The following is a 7779-nucleotide window of genomic DNA, read 5'->3' as shown; positions in this document are numbered from 1 at the left end:
GCTCTTAGATTTTGCTCTGTCATTCATAAGATGTTCCCCTCACCCCCGCAGTCCAAAGTGTCCCCCATTAGGTCCCCTTCTAGCCCATGGGAGGGTGGAAAGGGGGGAAAATGTTCCCTTTTAAGAGCATCAATGAGGAGTTGCCCACATTCTATGGCCAGAAATCAGTCGGGTGATCACACCAGAAGCTGAAAAATACTGTCTTTCTTCAGGGTGCCCAGGGACCCAGCTGAAAATGCAATTAAATATTTATTTATTTATTTGGCTATGTCGGGTCTTAGTTGCGGCACGCGGGCTTTTCCTTGTCGCGCCCGGGCTTCTCTCTAGCTGTGGTGTGCGGGCTTAGTTGCCCCGAGGAACGTGGGATCTTAGTTCCCTGATCAGGGATTGAACCCGCGTCCCCTGCATTGGAAGGCGGATTCTTAACCTCTGGACCACCAGGGAAGTCCCAGGAATTCATTTTTATTCCCTTTAAGTTGTCCTTTAAATCATTCCATCTTGTAGTCAACTTTTAGTAAATTTAAACTGATCTATCACTATGAAGTTTGATGAAGTACATACATTTGACTTTATTTCTAGTCTTAAATGTTAAAACATTTTAAAATGAGAAGAAAACTCTCTGCAGGGGGCCTTCATGATGTTGGGAAGTGGCTGTTCTTCACTTCCACCCAAGACATTCTGAAATACCAGGCTTAATCATGGACATGGCAGGGACTGGGTTAGAGAGTAAGAAATATATTCTTAACCTAATTCAGGTGACAGAGGAAAGGGCTGAAGCCTTGTTTCTGGCCGACTAAAGGAACTTTTTGAAATTGCCAAAAGGTAGAAGTATAGTCTGGGTGCCTCCATTGTGTCTTGTCTGACTTGGGGGTTCAGTGGTGCCCCCTCTACAAATTAGAGTCAAGGTGCTTCCATGGGGCCTCCTTTGACTATATGAACAAACTGAAACACTGAACTCCTTGGAAGGATGGATGCCAAGTAGGTACTAGAACAGCCACTGTTACCAAATGTACTTTTCTCAGTTTTCACCTCTGTTTTCAGCGCTACCCTGGGCCTTTAGCCATGTTAGTTCTAAGAGGGCTGAGATTTTTATCTGGCTTGTTTTCTATTGCAGTCTTAGAACCTAGGATAGTGTCTGGAACATATTAGGTGTTCAGTAGATATGTAAATGAATTAATAATATTAGGTACGAGAAACCTGCTGCTTAAACAGGCAGGAGGGGGACTGGGAAAAGTGCAATTAATTTGGAGTCAGAAGTCCTCGTATGTCACTCAGTATTATTTGAACTTTAGGCTAAATACAATCTTTCTCAACCTCTATTTACTCATCTGAGAAACAGAGACAATACCTTGCAGGGCTGTTGTGATTATTAAAAATATACAGTAAAAAAACCCAAAACAAAACAGGGAGAGTGCAGCAACAGTGGTGCAGAGGGCAAAGCAGAGAGATTCCCGTGCAAAGGATAGGTGCTGACCAGCACCCACCAGCCTAAGACGATTGTCTGCTCACCCGCCGGGGTGGGTGGGGGATGGGAGCTGAGGCTTGGGCTTCGGAGGTCAGACCCCAGGGAGAGGACTGGGGTTGGAAGCGTGAAGACAGCCTGAAGGGGGTTAGTGCGCCACAGCTGGCCAGCAGGGAGTCCGGGAAAAAGTCTGGACCTGCCGAAGAGGCAAGAGACCTTTGTTTCACAGTGCGCAAGGAGAGGGTATTCCTTCCCAGTGTGCCCACAGAAGGCAGAGCACTGCCTAAGTGAGCTCCAGAGATGGGTGCGAGCCATGGCTATCAGCTTGGACCGCAGAGATGGGCATGAACTGCTAACGCTGCTGCCGCTGCCACCAAGAATCCTGTGTGCAAGCACAGGTCACTATCCACACCCCCCAGGAGCCTGTGCAGCACGCCACTGGCAAGGGCCCATGATCGAGGGACAAGTTCCCTGGGAGAACACATGGCATGCCTCAGGCTGTTGCAATGTCACGCCGGCCTCTGCCACTGCAGGCACGTCCCTCATTCCAATTATGACCACCGTACCCCTCACTCTCCCCAGCGTGAGAGAGCAAGAGAGCCCTAATCAGCTGCTACTTTAACCCCCTCCTGTCTGGTGGCAAACAGACACCTGAGGGTGGCCTACATGCAGAGGCGGGGCCAAAACCAAAGCTGAACCCCAGGAGCTGTGCGGACAAAGAAGAGAAAGGGAAATTTCTCCCAGCAGACGCAGGAGTAGCAGATTAAATCCCCACAATCAACTTGATGAACACTGCATCTGTGGAATACCTGAATAGACAACAAATGTTCCCAAATTTGAGGCAGTGGACTTTGGGAGCAACTGTAGACTTACGGTTTGCTTTCTGTGTCTAATTTGTTTCTGGTTTCATGTTTATCTTAGTTTAGTATCTAGTGTTTATTATCATTGGTGGATTTGTTTATTGGTTTGGTTGCTCTCTTCCTTTTTATATATATATATTTTTTGTTTTTCTCTTTTTTGTGAGTGTGTATGTGTATGGTACTTTGTCTGATTTTGTCTGTATCAGTTTGCTTTTACCATTTGTCCTAAGGTTCTGTCTGTTCCTTTTTTTCTCTCTCTCTCTTCATTTTCTTCTGAGCCACGTGGATGGCAGGGTCTTGGTGCTCCAGCTGGGTGTTGGGTCTGAGTCTCCGAGGTGGGAGGGCCAAGTCCAGGACACTGGACCACCAGAAACCTCCTGGCCCCAAGTAATATCAATTAGTAAGAGCTCTCCCAGAGATCTTCGAATCAACACTAAGACCCAGCTCCACCCAATGGCCAGCAAGCTCCAGTGCTGGACACCCCATGCCAAACAACTAGCAAGATAGGAACACAACCCCACCCATTAGCAGAGAAGCTGCCTAAAGTCATACTAGGTTCACAGACACTCCAAAACACACCACTGGATATAGTCCTGCCTACCAGAAAGACAAGTTCCAGCCCACCCACCAGAACACAGGCACCAGTCCCCTACACCAGGAAGCCTACACAAGCCACTGAACCAAACTCACCCACTGGGGAGAGACACCAAAAATAATGGTAACTATGAACCTTCAGCCTGCAAAAAGGAGACCCCAAACACAGTAAGTTAAACAAAATGAGAAGACAGAGAAATATGCAACAGATGAAGGAGCAAGGTAAAAACTCACCAGACCAAACAAATGAAGAGGAAATAGGCAGTCTACCTGAAAAAGAATTCAGAGTAATGATAGTAAAGATGATCCAAAATCTCAGAAATTGAATGGAGAAAATAAAAGAAACGTTTAACAAGGACCTAGAAGAACTAAAGAGCAAATAAACAATGATGAACAACACAATAAATGAAATTAAAAAATTTTTAGAAGGAATCAATAGCAGAATAACTGAGGCAGAAGAACGGATAAGTGACCTGGAAGGTAAAATAGTGGAAATAACTACCGCAGAGCAGAATAAAGAAAAAAGAATGAAAAGAATTGACAGTCTCAGAGACCTCTGGGACAACATTAAATGCACCAACATTCGAATTATAGGGTCCCAGAAGAAGAAGAGACATGGAAAGGGTCTGAGAAAATATTTGAAGAGATTATAGGTGACCACTTCCCTAACATGGGAAAGGAAATAGTCAATAAAGTCCAGGAAGCACAGAGAGTCCCATACAGGATAAATCCAAGGAGAAACACGCCAAGACACATGTTAATCAAACTTTCAAAAATTAAATACAAACAAAAATATTAACAGCAGCAAGGGAAAAGCAACAAATAACATACAAGGGAATTCCCATAAGGTTAACAGCTGATTTTTCAGCAGAAACGCTGCAGGCCAGAAGGCAGTGGCAGGACATATTTAAAGTGATAAAAGGGAAGAACCTACAACAAAGGTTACTCTACCTAGCAAGGATCTCATTCAGACTTGATGGAGAAATTAAAAGCTTTACAGACAAGCAAAAGCTAAGAGAATTCAGCACCACCAAACCAGCTTTATAACAAATGCTAAAGGAACTTCTCTAGGCAGGAAACACAAGAGAAGGAAAAGACCTACAATAACAAACCCAAAACAATTAAGAAAATGGTAATAGGAACATACATACCGATAATTACCTTAAATGTAACTGGATTAAATGCTCCAACCAAAAGACACAGACTGGCTGAATGGATACAAAAACAAGATCTGTATATATGCTGTCTACAAGAGACTCACTTCAAACCTAGGGACATATATAGACTGAAAGTGAGGGGATGGAAAAAGATATTCCATGCAAATGGAAATCAAAAGAAAGCTGGAATAACAATACTCATATCAGATAAAATAGATTTTAAAATAAAGAATGTTACAGGAGACAAGGAAGGACACTACACTACACTACACTAATGATCAAGGGATCAATCCAAGAAGAAGATATAACAATTATAAATATATATGCACCCAACATAAGAGCACCTCAATACATAAGGCAAATGCTAACAGCCATAAAAGGGAAAACTGACAGTAACACAATAATAGTAGGGGAATTTAACACCCCACTTTTACCAATGGACAGATCATCCAAAATGAAAATAAATAAGGAAACAAAAGCTTTAAAAGACACATTAGACCAGATAGACTTAATTGATATTTATAGGACACGCCATCCAAAAACAACAGAATACACGTTTTTCTCAAGTGTTCATGGAACGTTCTCCAGGATAGATCATACCTTGGGTCACAAATCAAGCTTCAGTGAATTTATGAAAATTGAAATCATATCAAGTATCTTTTCCAACCACAACGCTATGAGACTAGATATCAATTACAGGAAAAAAACTGTAAAAAATACAAACAGATGGAGGCTAAACAAAACGCTACTAAATAACAGAGATCACTGAAGAAATCAAAGAGGAAATCAAAAAATACCTAGAGACAAATGACAATGAAAACACGATGATCCAAAACCTATGAGATGCAGCAAAAGCAGTTCTAAGAGGGAAGTTTATAGCTATACAAGCCTACCTCAAGAAACAAGAAAAATCTCAAATAAACAATCTAACCTTACACCTAAAGGAACTAGAGAAAGAAGAACAAACAAAACCCAAAGTTAGCAGAAGGAAAGAAATCATAAAGATCAGAGCAGAAATAAATGAAATAGAAACAAAGAAAACAATAGCAAAGATCAATAAAACTAAAAGCTAGTTCTTTGAGAAGATAAACAAAATAAAGATAAACAAAAAAAACCATTAGCCATACTCATCAAGATAAAGAGGGAGAGAGGCAAAGAATATACAAATCAATTTTCACTGCAAAGTAAAGGAGCTGTTACAGTGGAGGATTACTGGACTGAATGTCAATATTATGACATAGTATGAGTGTGTTTCGTGTTTGGTAATTGCAATCATTGTTGGTTTTGTTGTGGTCATCCATTTACAATGCTTGGTGTCAGTCTATTTATCTCTTGTAAAAATAAAATACAGTGTGTGTGTGTGAAAAGAAAAAAAGATGGCATTCTGTAGAAATACAATGTGCTTAAGGTCTATCAAATTGAAGGGCAAATACTGTCACTCCCCCGAACACTGCAGTCTTTAACCTTGAGTAGCAGGAACTTTTTACATTAAAGATATGTATACTTCTGGGCTTCCCTGGTGGTGCAATGGTTGAGAATCTGCCTGCCAATGCAGGGGACATGGGTTCAGGCCCTGGTCTGGGAAGATCCCACGTGCCGCGGGGCAGCTAGGCCCGTGAGCCACAACTACTTAGCCTGAACGTCTGAAGCTTGTGCTCTGCAACAGGAGAGGCCGCGACAGTGAGAGGTCCGTGCACCGCGATGTAGAGTGGCCCCCACTCGCCGCAACTAGAGAAAGCCCTTGCACAGAAACGAAGACCCAACACAGCCAAAAGTAAATAAATAAATTAATTAAAAAAAAAAAAGATGTATACTTCTATATGTCAGACTCCAAATTTTAAAGGAACATTTCAATGTGGAAGGGATATGTTCTTGACATTTTCTCAGTCTGAGATTTAAACAGCACTTAGTCTTCTAATTGGCAAATTCTAAGCAGTCAGATTCTTTAGAGAAATATTACTAGATGAGATCTAAAAGTATAGGCTTCCCTCTGAAGGACATTGGATGCTTTCATGTTTTAAATAAAAATTTTGTGAAAATGTCAGTTAGCTAATAAAGATTACTACTGGATATAAAAAAATATAACAAAAGATAGTACAGAACTCTCTTTGAGCAAAGAAAAATGCAATAAATATTCTGAAATGGAAAAAAAAAGATAAAGAGGGAGAGGACTCAAATCAATAAAATTAGAAATGAAAAAGGAGACGTTACAACAGACACCACAGAAATACAAAGCATCCTAAGAGACTACTACAAGCAACTCCATGCTAATAAAATGGACAACCTTGAAGAAATGGACAAATTCTTAGAAAGGTATAACCTTCCAAGACTGAACCAAGAAGAAATAGAAAATATGAACAGACCAATCACAAGTAATGATATTGAAACTGTGATTAAAGATCTTCCAACAAACAGAAGTCCAGGACCAGATGGCTTCACAGGTGAACTCTATCAAACATTTAGAGAAGACCTGACACCCATCCTTCTCAAACTCTTCCAAAAAATTGCAGAGGAAGGAACACTCCCAAAATCATTCTATGAGGCCACCATCACCCTGTTACCAAAACCAGACAAAGATACTACAAAAAAAGAATATTACAGACCAATATCACTGATGAATATAGATGCAAAAATCCTCAGCAGAATACTAGCAAACAGAATCCAACAACACATTAAAAGGATCATACACCACGATCAAGTGGGATTTATCCCAGGGATGCAAGGATTCTTCAATATACAAAAATCAATCAATGTGATACCATATTAACAAACTGAAGAATAAAAACCATATGATCATCTCAATTGATGCAGTAAAAGCTTTTGACAAAATTCAACACCCATTTATGATAAAAACTCTCCAGAAAGTGGGCATAGAGAGAACCTACCTCAACATAATAAAGGCCATATATGACAAACCCACAGCAAACATCATTCTCAATGGTGAAAAAGTGAAAGCATTTCCTCTAAGATCAGGAACAAGACAAGGATGTCTACTCTCACCACTATTATTCAACGTAGTTTTGGAAGTCCAAGCCATGGCAATCAGAGAAGAAAAAGAAATAAAAGGAATACAAATTGGAAAAAAAGAAGTAAAACTGTCACTGTTTGCAGATGGCATGATCCTATACATAGAGAATCCTAAAAATGCCACCAGAAAACTACTAGAGCTAAGCAATGAATTTGGTAAAGTTGCAGGATACAAAATTAATGCACAGAAATCTCTTGCATTCCTAAACACTAATGATGAAAAATATGAAAGAGAAATTATGGAAACACTCCCATTTACCATTGCAACAAAAAGAATAAAATACCTAGGCATAAACCTACCTAGGGAGACAAAAGACCTGTATGCAGAAAACTATAAGACACTGACGAAAGAAATTAAAGATGATACCAACAGATGGAGAGGTATACCATGTTCTTGTATTGGAAGAATCAATATTGTGAAAATGACTATACTACCCAAAGCAATCTACAGATTCAATGCAATCCCTATCAAATTACCAATGGCATTTTTTACAGAACTAGAACAAAAAATCTTAAAATTTGTATGGAGACACAATAGACCCCGAATAGCCAAAGCAGTCTTGAGGGAAAAAAATGGAGCTGGAGGAATCAGGCTCCCTGACTTCAGACTATACTACAAAGCTACAGTAATCAAGACAATATGGTACTGGCACAAAAACAGAAACATAGATCAACGGAA

This window comes from Balaenoptera borealis (genome assembly GCF_965194805.1).
Source record: "Balaenoptera borealis genome assembly, chromosome: 14".
Taxonomy (NCBI): domain Eukaryota; kingdom Metazoa; phylum Chordata; class Mammalia; order Artiodactyla; family Balaenopteridae; genus Balaenoptera; species Balaenoptera borealis.
Note: the sequence above shows the minus strand (reverse complement) of the source record.